This window comes from Passer domesticus, chromosome 11 (genome assembly GCF_036417665.1).
Source record: "Passer domesticus isolate bPasDom1 chromosome 11, bPasDom1.hap1, whole genome shotgun sequence".
In the NCBI taxonomy this organism is placed as follows: Eukaryota; Metazoa; Chordata; class Aves; order Passeriformes; family Passeridae; genus Passer; species Passer domesticus.
Window position 1 is genome coordinate 25,515,414 of NC_087484.1, and position 25,780 is coordinate 25,541,193.

At 42.9% G+C, this 25,780-nt stretch overlaps 1 long non-coding RNA gene across 1 annotated transcript; it reads left to right on the forward strand.

The window, feature by feature from the left end:
* Positions 1 to 8,627: 8,627 nt before the first annotated feature.
* LOC135278482 (uncharacterized) lies at positions 8,628 to 14,334 on the forward strand. The gene is made up of 3 exons (XR_010345983.1): positions 8,628 to 9,531; positions 12,630 to 12,776; positions 13,788 to 14,334. It is a non-coding gene; the product is annotated as an uncharacterized LOC135278482 (long non-coding RNA).
* The last annotated feature ends 11,446 nt before the right edge of the window (positions 14,335 to 25,780 follow it).

The window sequence follows — 25,780 nt, forward strand, 5'->3', positions numbered from 1 at the left end:
TTTTCTACATAACTGCTGCCACACACCAGAATTGTCCCTCTCTTATATCTCAGCATCCTAACACTGCTGGCCATGCTGGCTCAGTTTCATTACCCAGCCATTTCCCCATTTCAGTTTGGAAGTGGGCAAATGTCATCTCCAAACACCACGTTTTCAGAAGCGCCAGAGGCATTATGTACAGCTTCCTTTCACAGCTGCAAAACCAGACACATTGAAATAAAGAAACTGTTAAACTGTTGCCATGATATTTTAGTGAAAAAGCCTCTGCTAGGATTTTTCCTGTCCTGAGGAGCTGAGGGCCTCAGGAAAGAAATGTAAACAATGGCTATCTGCTGCTGTGGAGTGCCACAGGTGCATCTTCCATTGGTCCATGGGGATTGTTTTCAATCAGTGACCAATCACAGCCACCTGTGCCAAGGCTGTGAGCAGTCACAGGATTTTTGTTATTCATTCCTGTTCTATTCTTGTCTTTGTAGCCTTCTGATCTTCTTCCCTCTGTTCTTTTAGTATAGTTGTAATGTAGTATTTAGTATAATATATATCATAATAAATCAGCCTTCTGATGAAAATGGAGTCAAGCCTCGTGTCCTCATCCAAGGGAACACAGCTTAAACAAGAATTGGTGACCCCTGGACGTGTGAAACTGATGGTCACCCCAAGAGTGACCATGGAGTCCAGCCTGGAGCTGAAGAAACGAGACCCTGAAGATGGGCAGAGTTCACAGCCAAGGCAAACAGGAGAACCTGTTGGACTTTCCTGGAGATTGTGTCCAGAGACCGCAGAGCAGCAGAGCTGCACAGCTGGGTCCACAAGGACACTGTCTAAAGGTACTGTTATTTTTTCCCTTCCTGAAAATCCTGCCATTTGCAAAAGGTGGGAGGAAAGTTGGGAAAATGTACCTTCAGAAGCTCAGGTTCCGTTTACTGCGTCAGAGAAGGAAGTTATTGAATTCTGGTGCAAATGGGGACACGATTTGCCTTGTATGAAGAGACATTATTATGAGTTTTTCAGATGGGCAAAATTTCATAGATTTCTTACAAATGTTGTATACTCCCTTGATTTAGATTTTTGGGAGTTCATGGACGCTGCTTTTAAGTGGACAATAGACCAGGGTGTTACACCCCCAATGATGCATGCAGTGTACGTACTGATTTATGGCGTTATCTTGAAATGGGGACGGGCTGCGGGGGACATCATGGCTCGGTGGCGCGATCGCGCTCCGGTCCCGCCAAGTTAGGCACGAGAGGAGCCTCTCGAAGAAGACGAACCGCGGGTTCGCAGCCCCCCCGCATTGCCCACAGCTGAGCAAAAGTTTTTCTCCACTCCCTTGGAGCATGAGCAAACAGAGCTGCCTTCCCCCCCCCGCTCCTTCTCTTGGGGGGGGATGGGGAGCCGGCCCCGCCCGCTTTGCCGCGGAACTCTCCGCTCCCCCCACCCCGGGAGGGGGCGGATCCGGCTCCGCCTCAGCCAGCCCCGCGGGAGGCGCCGGACCCCGCGGCTCCGCCTCAGCCAGCCCCGCGGGAGGCGCCGGACCCCGCGGCTCCGCCTCAGCCAGCCCCGCCCGCGGCCCCGCAGCCGCCCAGGCCAGCTCCGCCGGCCCTGATAACTGCGCCTGCGCCGCGGCACCCGGAACCGCCTCCCGCCGATCCGCCCGTGTTGCCAGGCAACGCGATCAACAACAGTGATTCCCCGGCTGTGCTGCTGTCCCCGGGAGCTGCAGGAGCTGCCTCCGTGCCTTCTTCCTCTGCATCCCAGCCGGCAAATGAATTCGCAACGGTGCAGGCGGCGCCGGCGCGGGCCGACCCCGTGCCGAGCCCGCCGCCCCCGCCTGTCCCGCCGCTCCCTGCCGATCCAATTGCAGTGCAAGAGCTTGCCGAGAATGGTGCTGAGATCACGGATTCGACTCAAGAGCCGACACCAGCGCCCGTGCTGCTCGCACCACCCACCCCAGCTGTTCCGCCGGTTTCCGAAGCTCCATCATTCGCATCAGACCCTGCGAAGAGCCTGTCCTTCCGTGGAGGGGGCATGGCCCTCCAGCTAACTGCAGGAGCAGTTCGGCTGGCTGTGTTCAAAATCAGTGTGGTTCGCGGGTCATTTCGCGTGTGGTCGGGGGCTTCTCCCTGGGGGTTGGGGTGCCTGCCTCCCCCCGAGCGCCCCAGTGGCGTGGGGGAGTTGGCTCCTGTGGCATCTGCCTCTGGTTCCCAGCCCAGTGGGGATGGGGGTGCCGAGGGGCAGAAAGCAGTTGCAGTTGCATTTGCGTTGCAGGAGCAAGAGACACAGAGCAAAGCAAGCATTGCTCGCTTGCTCTGGGGACAAGGGTCCCTCAGATCTGGGATGAAAATTCCTGAGAATGCTTCCCTTCCCGAGCTGCGGGTGTGCACCGGTGCTGCTGGGGGGAGGAAGCATTGGGTCATTTCTGCTCTGAAGACACTGGCAGCATGGTCCTGCCAGGTTCTGAGCATGCAGAGCCCGCCTCACAGGCTGGTTCTGGGCTGTTTGGCTCATTTCCCTGGGCCGGGGCCACTGCCCCGTCCAGTGCTGGGTTTGGGGACTTTGCTTTCCCCACAGGGACCTGGGCCACCATTCTGTGAGCCAGGTCTGGGTTCTCTGGTCCGTCCACCAGGACCAGGGCCACCCAAGGGTCCTAGACACCCTCTGCTGCTGCTCTTCTTCTTTTGAAAAAAAAAAAGAAAAATAAAGAAAAGTGGAAAGAGCTAGCAGCTCAAAAGCATTGAAAAGCCAAAAATTAGCCTCAGCCCAAGTGGTTCAATGAAGGGCTGTGGCCAGGGCATTCCAGAATTTTCTCTCTGAATTGTTTCATGACTGTCAATGAATTGTTTGATAATTCTTGTTTTCTTTAGCAGTTCTTTGTTTCAGAATTCTGCAAGCCTGTTTCAGGACCAAAGGGGACTTCCAGAGATGTCAAAGAAGAAACATCTTCAGTCCATGGACTCTGTCCTGAAACTCAGCTGTTTGGACTCGAAACAATGAACTTTCTTTGCATGAGTTTTTGCATTTTCTTATATTTTTAAGATTGTTTTAGTGATATGATATAACTAGATGTTTGATTAGTGAAGAATTTCCCTGACCATTCCACATCAGCAGTTGATTGAGATTTTGATTGGCAACAGATGAACCTCAAGAGGTGTTTGTTCTCTCTTCTGCAAGGCCCCAGTAGAAGAGATTGCAAACATTTCTTTTCTATTTAATTTAATAAATTTAAAAGGGTGAGATGTTGCCATGATATTTTAGTGAAAAAGCCTCTGCTAGGATTTTTCCTGTCCTGAGGAGCTGAGGGCCTCAGGAAAGAAATGTAAACAATGGCTATCTGCTGCTGTGGAGTGCCACAGGTGCATCTTCCATTGGTCCATGGGGATTGTTTTCAATCAGTGACCAATCACAGCCACCTGTGCCAAGGCTGTGAGCAGTCACAGGATTTTTGTTATTGATTCCTATTCTATTCTTGTCTTTGTAGCCTTCTGATCTTCTTCTCTCTGTTCTTTTTAGTATAGTTGTAATGTAGTATTTTAGTATAATATATAACATAATAAATCAGCCTTCTGATGAAAATGGAGTCAAGCCTCGTGTCCTCGTCCAAGGGGAACACAGCTTAAACAAGATTAAACCACAGAGGAACAAACTGCTCCACTTCTGCAGTAGAAGACCTAGAATTATTGCATGTATAATACAACTCAGTAAAGTTTAATGAGTTTCTGAAAAAGTAATCTTGCATTATTATCCTAATAATAGGCTAGACCACTATGTAAATGATTTAATAACAGCACACACAGCTTCACTAACACTTTTATGGACAGTTCAATGAGAAAAGTAGACAAAACTTCTTGCTAACATCCATTTTAATATATTCCTTCTGACTTTGTGAAAAGTGTACATGTAGGCTCAACAAGACAGACAGAAGATAGCTGACACTATTTTCTTCATTGCCAAAGAAAAAATACATGGAAATATTGCCTCTGCAACTACATTTCGAATTCTAGATGAGAAATTGTTGATCTACTTATGTAATACGAAAATTGTTGCCAAGCCCAACAACTGTAAGCAGGTGTCCCCCAGAAGCTCTACCCCCCTTAGGTTTCCTGTTCATTCCTGCAGAGGCCAAAAGACCTTGGTAACTTGAATTTTCATTTAATTTAATGTAGTATGTGCAACTTCTCACAACTTGAGCAAGCAACAGAACCTCATGGTACAGACACAAATTTTTTTATCTAAATAACAAAATATCCATTATTCATGGCGCTGAGTATCCATAAGCTGGCACTGAATGATGAATAAGGTACTGCACCAGTACTGAAATCAAATTTGTGGGGTTTGGGCCAAAGTATGCCTTGTGAGCTGTATTTTAACTGGAGCTGCATAAAATCTGGCAGTATTAATTCCCAAGGGCATGACCAAGTATTTTATTTTGTTCAGATTCAGACATTGTCTCACACTATGCAGGATTTGTTGCGAGTTCTTTTGACAAGAAGTTGACACAGAATTATATTTTGAAGATGTCTGCCTGTGTTCTCTGTTATTTGCAATTTTTAATACTTCCTACTGTTAATGAGATTGGTGTATATACAGTGATTTTGTTTGATTAAGAGCCCACCCTCTTGATACCTGCAGAAAAAAAACCACAACAACAAAAAAAAAAAAACAAACTCTCCATATCTCTGAGAACTGTTTTCTACTACAGAACAAAAACGCAGATTGGAGATAACAGATGACAACAAAGCCAAAATTCCAGGGCTGTTTAGAAGATATCTAACTACATGTCAAGACTAAAGCTCAATGAAGCCATTCTCATTTTACAGAGAACCAGAGGGACAGAAGCTGACACCAGGACATCTACAGTGGGCTAAGATAATAGGAAGCATGTCTTATACATATCCTCAGATGTGTATTTCCAAAGCAGACAAGCCATGTATGAGAAATACAGAAGAATCTGAATACAACAGGGATACAAAAGAACTTCTGACCCAAATTTATGCCATCATCTAGTTATTCATCTGTTCAGTTACACCACCACTGATTTGGTATATCTTCACCTTGGAATTCCTGAAACGAAGAATGTTCTAAGTGTAACTCAGTAACAACTAAGTGTCTCTCAGAGACACCTCTGGGAGTGGCTCCTGAGCAGTCCTTGCCATGCACACAGCCTATTTCCCAAGTTTTTTCACACTGGCAAAACACAGAGCACTCATCAAAATAGACACTGAAAGCCGTTCTTGACTTTGGACCATCCAGCTAATTTAAAGATGCACATAAAAAGCTACCAGTGAAGACCATACGTATGGTCCTATGACTCCTTTGGAGTCACCTTATAGATAGACAAACAACCTGATCATATTTCTCCAGCTATATAGATTTTATGTATTTCTCTCTGGACAAAATTCTGACAATAACAGTCACAACAGAGAAGCAGCCTTAACATGTGTTTGGTGGGCTCTAGAATAATGTAAGGAAGCCTCTAAGAAGTAAAGTACAGTTTCATTCTTTTCTCCTTTGCAAAGAAACACATTCAAACAGTAATTGCTTGCACAAAATGCAAAAAAATGTTGAAATAATTTGTGCTCTGTGACACTTCCCTTATTAAGTGAGAGACATATAATATTCTGAGTGTTATTTTTTAATTAAAGCCAAAGAGCAATCTAGATAGATTTTTTTTTCTTCCAATAACATACAAGTCATTGTGATCAACACAATGCTATGAACTATTTACCTCTTAATAGCGAAGAACTGCAAATCATGAACACATTATGCACTTCTTCACTGCAAAACCTGATTACAATATGATTGATGGAAAAATCTTTTAAGACAAGTTATTTTCTTTCTTTCTTTCTTTTTTTTTTACCTATTTTTGAAGTTACGCTGCTGGAAGTCTATGATGTGAAGGAAATATTACTTAGGAGTTCCTGTACTGTGTGCAGAATGAAAACCCTACAAGGAGATTTATAATTTTAAAGTTCTGCTTGGCTTATTAGGATTGATCTCATCATAGTCCTGGGTAAAAGGAACAAGGAACTCTGTTGTGGTTAGTTAGAAAAAGCCACTATAGTGAAATAAAAGCCCTAATTACTTTAACCCACATTTCCACATGGTCTGGACTGCAGCTCACACTGCGATCACAGGAGCGATGGGAGGCTGGCCAGCAGCTCCTCGTGTGACCGGAGGGTGCCATGAGAGTCGCCACTCCCAGGCTCTCACAGAGACCGCCCAGAGAGCGGCGAGTGCCGTGGATGACACTGGCATGTACAGGCTACAAGGATCCAAGACAGAGAAACAAGAGAGCAGACACTCGAGTGTGTATCAAGAAGGCCTTGTTCCTCAGTGGGACAAGACACTAGTACCAAACTAAAAGGATCCAGACAGCTCTTATAAAAGGAGCGGGCGTAAATGGTGGAAGCATAAAGCAACCAATAGGGGAAAGCAAGGGGAGGAGTACAGGACTTAACAGAACCAATGGAGATCACACAGAGGAGGGAAGAAGCCCTGGAGACAAATCATCTGCTAAATAGGGGATGATTGACACAGAACTTTCTTGAAGAAGATAGGGGTGGTTATAGTGACTGACAGGAAAGGTGGGCAGCACAACTGAGATTGACATGGCCACTTAAGGACATGAAGGGAGGAACAGGGGGATTGTTGTTTTGAGGGATGGCCAAGTGGCGGGAAAAGTAGGGAGTAAACCACTTAGGGAGAAACCATTCTGAGAGGATGAAATGGGGGTGCAAAGGATCAAACCATTTCTCTAACAGAAAACAGCTATCTTTTGTAATAGAAACTACAATAAAACTTGTGAAAACACGCAATGCCACATCAGGCTACAAAACTTGCCAGCACGGATAAGAACACACTAGAATCACATCAGCACAGAAATTTTGGTAAAATGAAAGTTGGCCCACTTTTTACAGCTTTGATGGATTGGAAACTGTTATATAGCATTTAGTTTAACAGTCAACTCTTTTCTTTCCTTTTGACTTCCTGATATCATTTGAGCTGTAAATCAGAACACACATGGATACAAAGCAAAAATAGCTCAATAGCTTTGTGACTTTTTTTTTTTTTCTCTGTGGAGCTAATCCAGAGCTTTTATTGTGTATATACTATACTGAATCAAGACAACAACAAAGTCTGTATAAAGTTTCAGAAGGCAAATATAATGGGAAGAGAATTCCTGCTGAGTAAACTAACCTTAATTAGATTTTCATTAGAATCTGAGTAGATACTGAGCTAAGTCTTGATTTTTTTCTAAGCTTTCCCTTACAGAATTTCTCCTCAACTAAGAGGGAAACTGCACACAAAAGACAGTGACAGACACAGTGACAGCAATGCCTGATTTTTATGGGTTGAAGGCAATATCTTATTCTTAAAGCCATAGTCAAGGTACCTGTGCTGCTGTGCACTCTGAATGCTTTTTTTCATCAACTTGCAACCTTGAATATGACTCCAAAGAATGATACATCCTGTGATATCACAGGAGGCAAGTTGGGAAAAATGCTTTGTTTGATCACATGGCCAAGAAATACCCAAGGGACATCGTAACGCATCATGATGAGCCAACATTACCATGTGCTAGAATTTTATAATGAAAATGCTACTTCCAGACATTGATAAACAGCATGAAAGGCAAAAGCAGTCATTTTGCAAAAAGTGTTTTATATTCAGGAAAAGCTAATTTAAAGATGCACATAAAAAGCTACCAGTGAGGACTATATGTATGGTCCTATGACTCCTTTGGAGTCACTGAAAAGGGCTTTCATCAATAGTTTTGATTCTTTTCTTTTAAGGTATTACTTTAAGAATCGATGTGTTTAGGACCAATGTGCCTCAATATGCAAGGACAAAAAGTCCTTGTGCAGGTTTTGTGAGTTGGAAAAAACATTTCCTTTTTTGATATCTGTGACTTATATCACAGGAGGATTTTACACAAATGTAACTGAGACCAGGTTTCAGTCTTTCAAGGGTTATTTTTGGGCATCATATATAATAGTGCTCATCTACTATCAGGATTTAAGCCAGTTGCTGTTATCTAGTGAGTTACAAGAACTGCACATTATTTGTACTATCAGACAGCCAGGCAGCCACCAGCACAGAACCCTGATGATGCTTCAGCTCTGAGGAGGTGGGAACAGAACCTCTAGCCAGGGTCCGTACACCACACTATCCCTAACTTGCTCTGGGATGCAAAGATGCTGGACTGACGTGTTGTTTATCTTGTCTCCTCAAATGGCAAGAACTACATGTCACTTCTATTCCCTGCATCCACAGCAGCCTCTGTTGCATAGGGGGCTTCGAAACAGCCGGGGGTAACACCAAATGGCCAAGACATCACCCCTTTCTACAAAGGAAATCCATTAATTTCTCACTTGTTCACTTTTAGCAAATAAATTTTCCCCATTTCCTTAACAATAGAGGTATTTAAAAGCACTAAACAATCCAACACAAACAGATAATTTCAGTATCTGTCTTCTTTGGATTGAGGAGTCTTCAGTGTATGCCGAGCTGCTGTCCGAGGCTTTCTCTCTACTCCCCCGGGCTGGGGAGGAGTCCGCACCGGCTGAGCTGTGGCACAGCAACTGACAGCCGGGAGGGCACTGCCCAGATGCGCCGGGGGCGTCCGGGGAGCGCCTCAGCAGGAGGCAGCAGTGATCAGCAGGAAGGCGAAGTAAGAAAAGAGGGACTCTTCTCGGGGACAAAGTCCAGAGTTTAATGTCTCCAGGGCCATCCAGCCGAGTCGGGACCACGAGGTGGGGGTACAGCCGATTATAAAGGGGGCGGAACATACAACACTTCAACCAATGAGGGAGAACTTGGGAGGGAACAAACTTGTGACAAACATGCTGGCTAGCCAATAGGGAATGTGATAGGGAGGGACCCTTGTTCCCGATCCAATCACCCACCGAGGAGGGGAGAACTTTCTGGAAAGAGGGAAGGGGACAGTGGGTGATGGACAGGAACTCAGGGAGGTATTGACAGAGGGTAACCAGGGGAACAGGGGTGGAGACAATGAACTGACACTCTCAAAAGGAGGGGTTGCCAGGGGAGGAGGGGGGGGAACCCTAGGACCGAACCGTTATAACTTTAGGGGGAAACAGAACAAACCAAATGAACCATGCACCACAACAAGTGTATGTGATCAGTCATTAAACTCCTCTGGGAGTTCTCAGTTCAGTGTTCATGTTCTCATGTCACAGATTTCATGCACAAAGCAGACAGAAATTATTATTTTTTTCCAGCTGAAATCTCTCACATTCCATATACAGTCAAAATCAGCAAAACAGTAAGACATACAACAGAACTTATTTCCACCTTAGCTACAAGGAATATATATCAGGAATATTTAAAATGTTTTGCAGCACAACACACACTGTTGTAGTTTCTGCACACTTTATGGCAATTTAGCAAGTTACAAACCCATGAATGTTCCTAATCTACCCAAAACAAATTTTTATTTTCCATGAACCTAATATATCATCACAGACTTTCTATATATCCAGATGAAACCTCCCACTTTCATCCTTCTTGCAGGTAAGAAGTTTTTATGACAGATAAATATTAATATCCTTCTTTTGATCAGCACCTTGTTTAAAAAGCCACAAATCCAGACGTTTTAGTAGAGTCTCTACCACACTGGTGACTTTCCACAAGTGTGTTGTGGCAGACATCATATAGATACTGCCCAATTGTCACCTGAGTAAGACTTGAAGATTGCCTTCCCTGCTAAGACTGTCTGCTGCTTTTGGTCTTTTTCTTCCCAAATTCCTTCAAAATCTCTATTGCCTCCAGAGCTTTCCTCAGTTTTGAGCACATTCTGCAGTACCAGGTGATACCCCAGCCATTTGCAGCAGTACCCACATAGGCATAACAAACACACACTCCCAGCAGAGCAGAGTTTCCTTAGATTTCCTGTCAGAAATTTCAGCAAAGAGTTACCAGGAATGTGTTTGCCTTCACCAGAGAGCAGTGACTGATTCCTGGCATTCAGAATATCTCACCTGCCAGCTCCATGCCCACAATTCCCCCACTGCCGAGGATGTTATTCTGATTACAGGCACTTTTCTCCAATATCTCACAAACCTTCTAATTAATCTTGAAATGTGCGTGCCAAATTGTCTTTTTGTTTATGTTTTAATCTTCTTGTTGTTCTTTTACATAGCTCTTGCAACAGGCTTTGATTTGAAGTGGTAATTTTTCTGAGTTTTATGAATTATCACACTCTGATTTATCTCCAAATACATGGCTCAGAAGGAGAACTACCTACAGATTCCAGATGCTTCCAGCACTGAACAGCAGCTAAGGGAAGACATAAAATATCTCCTTATTTCACTGCTTCAGACTGTCACCATGCAGCACAGGAAGTGTTGAGGCAAACACCCCATGTGTGGAGACACAAGGCTTGACTCCATTTTCTCAGAAGGCTGGTTTATTATCTTATGATACATATTATATTAAAATACTATATAAAAACTATACTAAAAGAACAGAGAAAAAAAGAATGATCAGAAGGCTACAAAGAACAGGAATAGAATAGAATCCATAACAAAATCCTGTGACTGCTCACAGCCTCAGCACAGGTGGCTATGATAGGTCATCAATTGAAAACAATCCACATGGACCAATGGAAGATGCACCTGTTGCATTCCACAGCAGCAGATAGTTATTGTTTACATTTCTTTCCTGGGGCCCTCAGCTCCTCAGGAGGGGAAAATCCTAGCAAAGGATTTTTCATAAAATATCATGGTGACATGGGAAGTTTTTCAGTTTGTTCTCTAGGCTGTCCTGCTGATTGAAGCCAACAAAAGGAGACAATTCTTGCAACTACAGCTGTAGGGGTTTTATGTCTGTTTATGTCTAACTTCCTCTGAATTGGCCACCCTGAGGATTTGAGATGTGTACACAGCTCTCTGACTGCCAAAGCAGAAAAAAAGCCCTACATGCAAATAGTTATAGACAGTTTAAGGATTTATATGCTGAAAGGCTCTTTTGACCATCATGCCAGAAGAAAACATTTGGAGCAGGTTTCCTCCAGACACTTGAATGATAAAAAGAAGGTAAAGAATAACAGAGGAAAAAATAAAGGAGAACAAAGGAAAAAAGAACCCATTACTTGTAAGAAAATCACTAGAACTTGGGTATATTTCCTGAAATCAAAGTAGCTGTGTTTAATTTATACACTAGAAACCCCTCATTTTGACACTTCATTATTGACAGTGTGACAATATTCACTTGCTCTTTCCATGCATCCTGATAAAGGTTGATTGTTTGCCTTCAATAAATCATGCCCACTGCCAAGGCGATGCTGATTGTCACCTGTGATCCAACAGTTCAGTATCACAGGACTATTGTCCTCTAATCCCTCTCTCTGAAATGTACCAATAAAATTACAGAACAGATTAAAAATCAAACAAAATTACTGCTCCCTAGTAATATTTTGTCTGATAAATCATATTTTTCCAAGTGTAGATGGTTTGGGGTTAGAGCAGACTGATGGCAAAATAATATTTGCTAATCTGGGTCTATTAAAAACCACCTCTCATAAGACCATCAGGGGTTTTTTTCTCTATTGCAAAGGGATTTGCTTAGAGATAACAGAGGTATTTTAGAAATGCAGTTATCCTATTTACAAAGAATAATAAAAGCTTGCTTAATGCAGAAATATAATTTGTTGTTTATTCAATGGGTCACCAGTGTTTTCTTAAAAAAATTATATATATAATTTATCTTGCTGCAGCAGCATGGATTTTTCTTTGCCAGCTATTTGCAGTCATTTCACTGACATCTGGAGAACATTATCAGCTTATGTTTTTGACCTGGTTACAAATGTATCATCTTAGCATTTGAATAAAATTAATTGCTTGCAAGAAAACAACAAACAAAAAGTTTTACCGTACTAAGGAGCAGACATATTTTAGAATATCAGTACTTAAAAAAAGGAGAGGGGGAGAGAGAGAGAGAAAAAAAAGCTATGATGTTCTAAGAACTATTAAAACTATAATGATTGAAGAATTAACCAAGGATGATAACAAATTGCTCTGCTAGATGAATGAACAAGCACTCAGTATCCCATGCAAAGTTGTTGAATAAAGACTGAAAACATATTTCTGTTGCATCATTGAGTGAGTTTACATTTCAAGTAACAGCTGCAGTTAAGAACTCCATGGTACAGAAAGCACTTTTGTGTCACTATAGGACACAAAAAACCACAATGTGAACATGCTGCTGTTCTCAAGGTAAACTCCAACTTTTATAGATTTCCAAAGGTGACAGTGGATTGGAGGGTGGAAGTGCCACCTCTCCAATGACACTGGACAAACCAACAGTCCATTAAATTTCTCCTCCTCCATAAAAGAATGCAAAACAATGTTATTTACAGAAAGCGTGTGAGAAAGTTTGCTACAAGAATATAAACATCAGAAGGCTTAGAAAATCTTAAAAAATCAGGGTGACACTTTTGGGTAAAGGTTTAACAGCAGGGTGATCTGTCAACTGGTATAAGTAAGTATGGCCTTACTGACAAAAAATGACAAAGTCTGACTTACTAGTAAGACATTTGGTGCAAGTCACAGAAAAGAATATGAATTGTGCTGCTTTACAGCAGAAATAACTGTTTCAATTTTTTCTTACAGATTTCTAACTTCCATGCAGAAACCTGTGTGCTTCTGCAGATACGTCAGACATGTTCCATTGGTCAGCACTGATGGCTGAAGTCTCAGGTGCAGAGAGAGGGAGAAAGGACTATCCAGAGCCCAAGGAATGGCAGTGCTGGAACAGAGGTGTCTCAGTGTTATGTTTTATCTACTTGCACCAATTTAGGTGACAAGTACTAAAATCTACCCAGGCAGCAGCAGCTGCTGGAACTGCCTGCTTGCACTGGGAAACTTCTGATCTCTTATAATCTCTAACATCTTCTATGTCTTCTCTAACGACCTTTTCCACAGACTGATATGAATTTTCCAGAAGCCATTTGACTCTCTGCTTGCTCCATGTGGCTAAAAAAGCCACAGGAGGCAGTTTGCCCAAATGTAAATGGCCAAACATGTTCAGCTGTGCTCATTTTATGGATGTTGCTGCATAGAACCCACTGGTTTATAAGAGTCTCTCACAGTTTACAGGTTTTTCTGAATCCCTTCAGAACCAGGAAAGGACATTCTAGCATATATATAGGTTGTAAAAATCTAAGAAGAATTGCTTTCAAAAATCCTTGAAGCCTTGCTAGTGGAACACCATTACATTATTGTATAGAGATTTTCAAGAGCTATTAAAATTTTTAAAAGTGATATCTGGAGCTACTTCTTCAGCAGGAAAAAACAAAGTTGTGTAACAAATGCCTTAAAACTACAGCTTTTGATTGGACATTTTGGGCTTATTCACAATGAAAATAACTTTGTCTTATAGCTTAATTTGTCAGAGAAATTCTTGGTTGAGTATGTAAACACAGGTGAAAAAGGAGCATCATTAAAATGGGTACAAATTAAGGAGACAGAATCTCAGCTCAGATGAGGTGAAATATCAATTATCAGAATGAAAGTACAGAGATAATGGGAATAAATGTCAGAACCAGAAGACAAAACGAAAACCCAAACTGTCCCTGCTCCTCAAGAAAAAAACCCCAAAAATTGCATCAGACCTACTGTGAAGTCAAGTATGAAGTTATGTAAATACCAGAAGCACAAGAAAGGAGCATTTTATTGTGAATTAGTTGAGCAAAATGAAATTTGGAAGACAGAGTGGGAATTTTAAAATCATTCCATAGGTAACTTTTCAAATTCATCTGCTTTTCTCAGGTGACAAGGATGTGCATCTCTCTCCCTGGGCTGCGCACGCATCTTTATTTCATGCTCCAGTTGACCTGGATATGCAAGAACTATGCACCTTCTGCTGCTTAAAATTGAACTACACACCACAATATCTGCCTGATGGGAGAATGGCAATAGGAGACAGGGCAAAGAGACATGAAGAGGATTCAAGTCCTCTGGCAGCATTTTGTTAAACATGTTTCTGCCTTTTTCAAAGAGGGAACATAAGGTGTGTTCTCAGAAATTTCCCAGTGCCCCCACCTGAGGCACTGGGAAAGGGGACTGCACTTTCTAGTAGGAAAGGTCAATATGAACCTGTCTGAAGATGAAAAGTGACAGGTGTGATCACTCAGTGTCCAGACATGCCCATGCAGCACCTCACATGGAATTATCTGCAGCAGCCCATGCGTGCCCAGCACACTGCATGTGAGGGACACAGAAACCAGGGCAGCTCAGGAGCAAGAGTTTGGCCCTTCTTGTGCCACCATGTGACAACGCACAACTGCTCTCACCCTGCCCAGAGAATAGGTATTAAACTCCAGTGCTCCTAATTAAATTACTGCATTCCCTGTCATGCTAAAGAGCTGCTGCTGGAACTGGAATGATCTCTCTTTCTTACAGGCTAAGATGGCTTTGGCTTCGTGGCTGCAAAGTGAAAATCTATGCTTTAGGAATGGGAAAAGTGTAATGAAGAGAGAAAAGGAGAGTCCTCCTGTCTGCTTAGGAACAGTGGGCATGAATGTACATATAATTATATGATCATGCTCTGTTTCTAAAAAGGACTGCCTCTATCTGCAGTTCCACCACTGAGTGTCACACTGCAATTGAATAGTTCCAGCCTGTAGGGGGACCGGAGATGAAAGCCCCTGCACCTGCAAAGTGAAGAAATAACTTTAACCCTTCCAACTCACAAGTCTGTAATATTTCTTGGAAACAATACGCAGAAAATGATGTTATCTTATTTTTTTCCTGTTTTAAAAAAAGATGAAAACAATATTTCAGTCCTTAACTATCACTAAAATTATTTTGTTGTCTTAAGAGTCTTGTGGATTTCCTCTGCAGTGTATTATATCCTCAGTCTAAGTGTCAAATCAGGGACTGGGTGGAGACTACGGTTCCCTCATGGCCATTTCCTAGGGAAACTGGGTGTGCTCAGGACATGATGCTTGCATGTGGCAAAACCAGCCCCAAAATAAAGAACAGAGGGGATTATGTCTTCAAATTTCATAGTAGGTGAGACATCCAACTATTTCTCCCAAGATGAAGTCCCAAACATAATATAAATTATTATGGACTATCTATGCCTTCAGTTCAGGACCATGACTTGTTTATCAGTGGGATGCTTTGCAAAACGTTCTTGAAAAATAGGTTTGCCTATTCTACCTCCCTTTCCCTAGATTTTAGCAATATTTCTTCTCCATATCTTTCTAATCTGTTTTTCTTACCTTCACCTGAAAGGTGACTTATTTGGAGGGATGAATGATGAGATCTCTGCAGTGTCTGAAGACAATTCTGGATGAAAGATGGTGCAAGAATGCAAGTCATTACCAGTACTGTATTCCTCTGTGTTATGATTGGTTTAGCTTTATTATATTATCTTTTTTCTTTGCCAGCTATTTGCACATGTGAGCATTCTTTTCAAACCTATCCCTTCTCTCTGCTTGCGTTTGCCCTGAGATCTTTTCAATCAATCAATCAATCAATCAATCAATCAATCAGTCAATCTCTTCACTATTCATTACCTACTGAAAAATGGACTGAATTTCATTGTGATTTAAAGTGATATTAGTAAGGACAACTCTCTGTGGTCTACAAGAAAAAAATATTTCGATACTTATCTACATGTGGAATCCCAGGATTGGTTACAGCAAAGAAGAGTGAAATATATCAGAATCATACAGATGGAATGAGGATGCCACCTATAATCAGAGTCTCCACATTGATATTTGGCTTTATTTTAAAATTTTCCAGCTGACTAAAGATCATTGTTGCCGTTGATGCTCCAGTTCTGTACCCAACACAAAAAGCTTGTTCATACAGAGCAGTGGTTCTCAACCCAATTTCTAAGGATCCTCATCTGAATAGAAGGCAGCTTGGTTAGTTCTCACCATAACAGTTAGGACTATTTCTGCATCCCAGTCCAATGATGGAGATGTGTTAGCACCAGAACAAATAAATTCACTATTAGTTACTACCACTACTCAGTTTAAAACAAGATCCACGGTAGTCACCAAACCCACACTCTATACCTTCCCAGTGGGATTTATTAAACACTTTTTTTCCAATCTCCCATAACCACAAATCAGTCTTGTGAGACTTTTCCTTGAAAAATGTGCTATTTTTTTCCTGTTTTGGCACTTAGGCTCAATGCAGAGATCTTAATTACCATCCCTCAATAGTTTGTTTAGTATTCTAAAAGTAAATATGATAATAAAGGCTTGGAGTTGAGAGAAGTAAAAAATATGTAAGAGAAATAAATTTTTCTTCAAATCTAAGTGTTTTTTAGTCATCGCCTTTCAATATGTAGTGCAGCACTGCTGATGGAAAACCTCTGAATTACTCTGTTCGTTCTGCATCACAGGACGTGTTTAGTGTATTTATGGCTACACACAGCCCCTTATATTTCCCTAAATTTGGGCAAATCATCAAGCATTCCTGGAGATACCTCCCTTTGGAAGGTGGGGGAAGAGAATCTAACTTCACCTTTAAAGAACATGGAAGTACACACATGTTTACCAATTGTGGAGGAGGTAAATGGAAGGGGCAGGCTGGAAGGCAGGAGGTAAATGCAGCAATACACACATCTTGTTCTGCTGAAGAGAAATAGTTTTTCCTACACTGGATTAGATGTACTTTTTAATGCAGTTGGATCCCTTTCCCCCCTTGCGTTCTTATTAAGCAGTTTGTTTAGTTTTTGGTGAATTATCAAAAGAGAAAACTTAAAATGCCATCACAGATGATGGCTTTGGAGCTTTCTTTCAATCCTTTTCATCCACACAAAACCAAAACAAAAGCAGGAGAAAAGATGCCACTTTCCTTAGGATCAGTGCCCTCCACTCTGGCCTCCTCTCAGGTTTTTCTGGCCTTTTCCAGAATGTTTCACAGTGGTCACCGCTGGAAAGGTTGTACTGTAACAGACAAATGACTGGCTGGATGCACTATGGCAGCTCCCATGCTCCCAAGTGACACAGAACAAGAGCAGAAAAAGAGCAGGAACTCTTGCACTCACAAATAAGACTTCAGACCAATAAAAAAATAATTTTAATCCTACTGCCCATTTCTCTTTGGTAAAAAAAACACCTCTTCCCCTTAATCTGCCCTGAAAAGTTACATATTTATCAAGATTTTGATAATTCCTTTTGTATTAAAAAGCTTCAGTTGTACTAGATGCCTTTAAATGGAGCTGTGTGCCTCATAAATTAGCAAATACTGCTGTTTGAGGGGAGGGATGAGCCCCAAAAATAATTCCGGGCTCACTTTAGGCCCAGTGTGCAGTACAATTGGCAGTTTCCATGTAGCTGCATGCAGGTATGTTCCCTCACCCCGCTGTATGCTGCAGCTCCTGGGAGCATCCACAAAATCTATCCCCTGCAGATCACCATAGGCTTAGCTTCCCTTGTGCAGGTTCGGGTTTCATCCAACGTCAGGAATAAATCCCTGCTCCACATAGGAAGGAGAGGGCAGGGATGGAGGTAAGCCAGGAGACGAGGACACACAGGAAGATGGAGCAGCAGCTGAGCTCTAGATGCAAGAGAGCTTAACTGGAAAAGCATAGGGGAACCTCTTGATAGTCCCCTGTACTGTGCTGCTGTCACCTGGAACCAGAATTTCTTACTCTGCCAAGTGCCAGCTGTAAGATGGGAATTTTATCCCAGTCTTCACTGCAATTATGCCAAAGCTTCACTGACAGAGGAGGGCTTTTAAAACACCGACTGGGACTTGGTTTCAACTGTCCAAAGCAATACAGAGCTTATCAAAACAAAAAACCCAAAGTTCTGCAAACCTCTCATCTGAAAGATTTCATCCTAATAATTACAATTGGAACTAATGCTTAACAAAGGATAATTTTGGCAGGATTTTCCTTTTCTGCACTCTGCAGGAAATCAATTAGAGGTTTTATCTGCCTTTTGAAAGAACAAAAATTCAAAGAATAAATAATTTCTGTTTTAGTCAATACTACTGTCATGGTTTGACCCTGGCACAATGCCAGGGCCCCCATGAAGGGTATATTTCTAAAATGGTTGCTGTGAGATGTGACCCGGGAACAGAACAAAGCAGGCTCCCATTCCCTCCAGGATGGAGGGAAAAACACAACACTTTATTTATTACAAATCTAAAAAGGAACACATACCAAGCTAAAAATAAAAACCTTCCAGATACTTTCCTCCTCCCCCTCCCTTTGCTCCACAGATTCACCACCCCTCAAATTACCAACCCTCAAATCCATCAGGGAGAGAGGAGTCCCCCCTTGCCTCATGGGCCTCCCCCGGAAGCACAATTGAAACCTCCTGTGCTTCCACATCATCCATGGCCCCACCTAGAGAACATCGGCCCTCGTGACTTCTCCCTCCATGTCCAGTGCTCTCACCACTGGACACGGGCCAGGACTGCTTTTAGGGCTCCCCGTTTAAAGATGCTCCACTCACTTCCAGAAACAGCAGTCTCTCAACTTTGGGACACCAGTCCCCCCCAAATTTCACCCCCTGGGGCCGAGGGGCTTCATGAAGAGTTTCAACTTTGGGACACCAGTCCCCCCCATATTTCACCCCCTGGGGCCGAGGGGCTTCATGAACAGAGATCTTCCTCTCCGTGGAGACAGAGGGCATCTCACACCCTCCTCAGCTGTTTCTGTTCACGCCGTTGCTTCACTCTTGACTCCCTGGTGTTGCCTCCCCCTAAATACAGTCTCTGGGTCACAAGGAAAAAACACGGGTCTGTCCATGGCTATACAAGAAAGAGTCCAGCCCAAGGCCACTCCATTATCTCTTCCACTCAGGACTCTTCTCTCCTCTTCCAGCTTTTCTCATGCTTGCCCATTTCATCTCTCATCTCTCACCTCATCCTGATTCAGGAGGATTCAGTATTTGTAAGGTTTCCATTAGTCTACAAAGGGGTTAAAATCTTCACTTCTGCCTGTCCAGGACTCCCACAGCTGCCGGGCACCTCTCTGCCGCATCCCCCGCTTCTGGCCGGCTGAGTTGCCAGCAAAATTTCTGTCCCTCTCTCCGGGGGGGCTGCCCAGACATCCCAAGTCTCTTCCACCCCTGCATGTTCTCCTCCACCTCTGCACCTTCTGGGGCTCCCGGCCTCCTCCCTGTCATGGCCTCCCCCTCCCCCCACCCAGACGCATCTTGGCAGGGGAGAGGCCAGACTCTACTCACCAACGCCGGATTCCCAAAGAGGAAGTTCTCTGGGAATCTCCTGCTTTTAACCCCCGTGTGTTCTCAGAGGCGTATCCAGATCTTCAGTGGCCACATCACATGCCAATTTTGAATTTGGCCACTGATTGGCCCGACTTAAACTTTTCCAGAAACACATTTCCGGGCCAACCCACGACAACTACGATTCTGAGAGAGATTTGTACCACAGATAAAAATAGATCCAGAAGCCACTGACATTGGTATAAAATACCACAACAATTGTTTCCTTTCAAAATACTGAGTAAACCTTGTATTGCCTCTACACAATAGTCTTCAAAGTCAGGACAGCTCTTAAATACTGCTTTTCCCCTTACTTCAATTGAGTAATAAACCTTTCTCCCTTTCATTTCTTGCTTAGGTTATGAACTCGTCAGAACTGGCCCAGGTTGTACATTTCTGAAGTGCTTATTCCATGTGCACATTTTCTTCTCCTAACTTTGGGAGCAGCAACCAAGTACAGAAGTACAACTCCAAAGAATCTAAACAGTCTAATAATAGTCTAATAATCTCATAATAGTCTAATAAACTAATCCTAATAGTCTAATAGTCTAATAATCCACCTTCTGTTAAATGGAATTTTTAAACCACTTTCTTGTGGCACCTTTTGAACAAAGTAGCTGCAGAAAATGTTGATTTTTAGAATTAAACAAGAATAGTCAGGCAGTAGGACAAGGTAATTATGTAGGTTATATCCAACTGAACTGCTCTAGTCAATCAACTGGAATAATAAATTGGAATAAAATTTAGATGGGGTCTAATTACAGGGATCTTCTAACTTCTTATAAGCAGGTAGGATACCTGAATAGCAATACATTTGTATTGGACAAAACAATGTACTAGAATTTTGTTTCAGACATGTAATGTAAACAAGGGCAGACATATAGAAAGGTAAAGATATGTTACTTTTGTATTACAGTTCTGCTTTCCAACAGAAAACTCACAGAAATGGATTTAAAAAGCCCCTAGGAAATATGTACAAAACAGACACAGGATATTTAGATTTTGATGCACAAATATAGTTTCAATGCATATGTACAGCGCATCTGCCATAAAAAATACCTTTCTAAAGCTTTGACTGCAGAAGCATCATATTTTGCCAAAAATTAAATTCTTTCACTTCTATGTGAAGTTCTATGTGAAGTTCTTTCACTTCTATGTCATTGATCAAATAAATGAAAGTGCCCATTGATCCTTTTGAAGAACAATAATAGAGACCACAGTAATATTTCCAGAGGCTTTGAACAAAAGCGGACACATCTGGTATTGCAGTCTTCTCTCACTGCGACCCCTTGTTTGGCTTGGCTGGGGGGTGTTGTGATGGGTACCATTTGTTGCAGTTCATTTGAGGGGGCTCTCCAGGGAGTCCCCAGAGGGCCCCTAAGCTGAGTGTTCGCTGACAGCAGCAGGCAGGCAAGGAGACTCCACACGGCTTCTGAGGGTGCTGATTAGATGAGGGTTTACTGGGGGTCCCACCCCTGGAGCAACATGGTTACTGAGGGAAAAGGGGGGAAGGGGGAGGGAGGGGGAGAGAGGGAGAGCCCAGGGGGAGAAGGGCCAAGAGGGAGTCTGGTCTCCCTCGCACAGCTTAAGAGGGAAATTCAAAGTGGGCGCAGAATAAGACTTGGGCCAATGGGATTACAGATACATGAGACTTCAGGGAAGGAACACAGGCTTGGGATAAATTGTACATTTTGGAGGGATGAGACAGAGCATACCATTGAACTAAAATATAACACCACATTTCACTCTTTCTTTCGTTAGAAAGAAGAGATAAAGAGAAATATGACAATTAACAATTTTAAAAAATGAAGCAGTAATTATACCGTTTTGTAGAATTTAAAAAAATACCACTGCAGTGAGGATTATGTTTTAAACAGTCTATTTGACTTGATGTTTGCTTTTGGTGGTAGGCAGCAAAGATAAAATGAGTATTTCATTGTAGTAAATGGGTTATGTGGGTCCATATTGTAGATTTAAAACAATTTAAAGCATGGGCGAATGCTTAAGGGCTTCAGCCTTTGGCACTAAGCTCATATGAGAGTTTTGGGATTGGCCTTTTCAGCGTGATTGGGCCAATGGTGTCTAACTTTTTCCAACTGGCTTTTTGGACCACCACAGCCCCCAGTTTTAGGCTGAGGCACCGACTTCTCCTCTCCTTCTCAGGGACAGGGAATCACCTGGAGCCCCTTGGACTCCAGGCAGGTTTGTGGCCTCATATTCTCATTCTTGGATCTGAGCTTTACTGCTTCTTTCACCTTCCAAACAGTTTAACCCAGAAGACCCCTGGTTTTAGGTCATTAAAAGAAAAACAAAAAGAAAAAAAAGAAATTTGGCTTCAGCTGCTACCTATACTCGGTGAGCATTCACCACAAAAACTGTCAAAATACTTTCCCAGACACCATTTTAGTTTATCAGTCACCCTCAGAACTTACTGAGGACAGCATAAACCCAACAGAGATTGTGATTCAGCAGTCTAATACTGTCTGAACCCTCACTATTAAAGAAAAAATTGAAAACTGCTTCTCATTGGACTTAACCTTGTGACCTGATAGGCCCCTGCTTTCTAAAACTGAAAACAGGACAATCTGCAATATGAACACACACAAACTAGAAAAGCATAATTGTAAAAACTACTTCATGGGGACGGGAAGGAAATGGAGAGAGGGCAGGTATTGGGTAAGAATGATAAAAAGGTTAGAGGGTTTTAGGATAAAAGTTCTAGCTGATGAGCTCTTTTCAGCTCTTTTCAGGGACCCTGTGGAAGAAAAACCTTTTCAGCGTACCCTGTGCTTTCGAGTGGTTTGCTCCCAGTGAACTACCCAAAATAAGGAAAAAGGGGTATGGATTGCAAAGAAGGATATTATCCTGCTCTTGGAATAACAGGGAAAGGAGATCATACAGTAGAATTTTCAGTTCAACAAAATGTTGAGGCTTAGCCATGTGGCTGCTGTGCTGGGTTTAGCAGGACAAAGTGGACTGTCGGGGGTTTGTTAAGGGGAAGGCGGGTTAGGGATGGAGTTAGTGAGAAGGAGCAGCGAGGGGAGAGAGTAAGACCGAGAAAGGACGTCCCAGAACTGACGAGACCAGTTTTGGTGGGGTGTGGGGCTCGGGCAAAACTGAAAACTACTTCTTGCTCGTCTGATGGCTCCCCCACGGAACCTGGTGGGCTTGGGTTCCTTCTTTCACCGCTGCTGTGGTCCAGAGCATCGGCTGCTGGGGCTCGGGGATCCGCACGGCCCGCCCGCTCTGCAGGGACCCCCCTGCCACCCAGGGCAGGGGGCGGCGGGCTCGGCCGTGGCGACCAGCAGCTCCGAGCAGCCACGAGGCGCCGGGGAGCCGGCAGCTGCCGGTGGCTCTCTCAAAAGCTGCGGGGGCTGCTGTGCTGGGATGGTGGTGCGGTGTCTGCGGGCCTCTGCGCGGTGGTGGTGGGGCCGCCCGGGGCCGTGGATGGGGCCCCACGCGGCTTGCCCCACGGTGCCCAAGGCAGCGCTGAAGCGGTGTGCCATGGGGTTTTGCGCTGTGCCGGCAGGGTGATGGTGATTTTCGTCTTAGGGCTGTCGGTGCTCTTGCCACACGTTGAGAGCCATTTACAGCAGTTCGTTTGAGGGGGCTCTCCGGGGAGTCCCCAGAGGGCCCCTAAGCTGAGTGTTCGCTGACAGCAGCAGGCAGGCAAGGAGACTCCACACGGCTTCTGAGGGTGCTGATTAGATGAGGGTTTACTGGGGGTCCCACCCCTGCAGCAACATGGTTACTGAGGGAAAAGGGGGGAAGGGGGAGGGAGGGGGAGAGAGGGAGAGCCCAGGGGGAGAAGGGCCAAGAGGGAGTCTGGTCTCCCTCGCACAGCTTAAGAGGGAAATTCAAAGTGGGCGCAGAATAAGACTTGGGTCAATGGGATTACAGATACATGAGACTTCAGGGGAGGAACACAGGCTTGGGATAAATTGTACATTTTGGAGGGATGAGACAGAGCATACCATTTAACTAAAATATAACACTACAGGGGGAGCTGGAGAAATAAGGGACAGAAACGATGGTCTTGTCCGAAAAATAAAGACTTTAATAACAAAATAACAAATGTGGAAAACCGCAGAGCTCAGGGGCAAGATCCAAAGACCCAGGCGGTGTCGCACTGCAACAAGGTATAGAGGTCTTTTGAGAGCCAAGATCCAATCACCAATGCGAACTTAGACCATGACCTTATTTGTATCAGGTACTGAACCAATTGAGCACGAGAGCCAGAAACCTGACCAAATATAGGGTAGTTCTAGCAGCATACTGACTCCCATGACCCCGCTCTTCACACTATGACCTGGCTAGGTATCCCTTTCTCAGTGTCCTCTTTATCATTGTCTCAGGTTGATAACTTCTGTGCATGCTACTGATGCAAAACTCCTCTTTATCCTGGCTGGACATGATTCCAGAATCTGGGGCTTGAAACACATTCACTGTGTGTGCCTCAGTCCCCTGTGCCATGAACTATGATACAAGTGCTTTTAAAAATACATTATTTACTATCCACAAGCAAATTAAATATACGAAAAACTTGCTTTTTCTGGAAATACAGTTCTTGCAATTGACTTCCAAATCTCATCTACTACTAATTTTGTTTTACTGTTTTAATTCATATTTTTTACTATATCAGTAAAAATCCTAATTGAATGGCATTTTGCTCCTAAAGTGTCCTATGCCACTTCATCCTAAAACAATTTTTCAATTTGGTTTCATCTTCTCTGCCTCCTGATGTATTCCTTTGGATTCAAAAAGCAAACTATCAGCCCTAGCTCATATCTTAACCAAAGGTTCTCAGTGTCCCTCTCAATACAAGTGCATTTGAGCTGTTCTTCTTCAAACAGGAGGCGTGAAAGAAATACCCCACTCTGTTGGGATAGCATGCGAGGAAAAAAAACCCTACAAACATCAAACTGGTTCAGTGCTGTGAGGATCTCTAGACTGAAAATCAGTCAATCTCATTATAGGAATGCAATGACATATTAATGCAGCAGTGGGACAAAACAATCTTTGGAAATTAAACAAATTCAGGAATAAGTTGGGAGCTACTGGGAACTTCACTGCCTCCCCAGCAGGAAATCACATGCCAGTCTCCAGCCAGCATGAATTCACATGTGTGTGCTAGACATGAGGAAAGTGCAGTTTAAAAGTGATTAAAATATTTTAAAAATAAAATTTTAAAAACCCACAGAAATACCCCTGCCCTGCCCCCACCCTCCCCACACCCCCCCCCCAAAAAAAAAAAAAAAAGCTGCACAGTGTCTTAGCTGGGTCATCTGTGGTACCTTAGTGCTACTAACCCACTTGACAAATACCTTTCTTAAAAACCTGCAAGCTACATTTCTTTCCGTTCAAGAGAATGGTGGAACTGGAAAGAAAGCTGTAAAACTCTCATTCAGCTGAACACAGATACCACAGGAATACAGACAGATCTAAAGTTTAACACTTTTTTTTTTCCCCTTGTTAGCTATGACACCTAGTGTTTCTCACCTGTCTTTCCTCTTATGCAGAAAGTTATTCACTATGAGACACACCCATGTAATCACAGTAATTGTCTTCATAAACTGAATAGATGTTCTTCAAATTGAGTGCTTTCATCTTTGTTTCATTAAACTAGGGCTTTAGATATTCAACTTCACATACTTTTTGATTTTCTTTAGGCAAACTCTATTCCTTTGCAAAGCTTTTCTATAGACAACAAAGCTGTGAGGAAGCAGGCAAAGAATTATGAGTGACTTTCTGAGTTTTTGTGTTGATTTGGAAAGCTTCAGAGGCATTTCTGGGAAGGAATGAGATAGCAAACAACAACAATAAAAGTTATAATGTCATTAAGGATGCCTGAAATGACATTGTCAATATTAAGGAAATGTCTATGTTTGTAACATCTCATGATTTCAGACTGCCACTGCAAATTGCCATAACAAATTGGCACTGCAGATGCAGCACTTGCCAGCTACTCTGTGCACAAACTTTGACCCAATCAAATTGGTTTGGATACCATAGATTTAATTAGGTAGACAGAAACTATTGTGTACCCATGAATAAATCTTTGTAATAGTGACTTTACATTGATCTTTTTACAGAGGCAAGAATTCAAGTTATGCTACAATGTTATAAATCAAGTTACAGTGAATGTCTTGGAGAATTTATCAATGGATATGATTGATTTTTTTTTTAAGAAGCACATCTGTGAGATGCATGTTTGTGCATTTTAGTTCAAACCAGTCATCAAAGAGCATGTTAGAAATCATTCTGATTTCTTTCTTTTCATTTTGCTCTAGATACAAAGAAAGAGAATTCATGGAGGCCTACATCAAGAATACTGTGATGTCAGCGCAGAATTAAAAAAATTTTGCATTTGCTATTCTAGTACATCTGGTTGTATCCGACCGTGTTTTCCAGTGCCTTATGTTTTATGTTGCCTCCATTTTGTGTTTCTGCTGCAAAAAATCTATTTAAATCTTGCAATCCTTCACCTTGCAAGACAGTAAAACAGATTAGCAGATGTAGAGTGCCCCCCAGTTCACAAAACTCTGTAGATGTACAATGTAG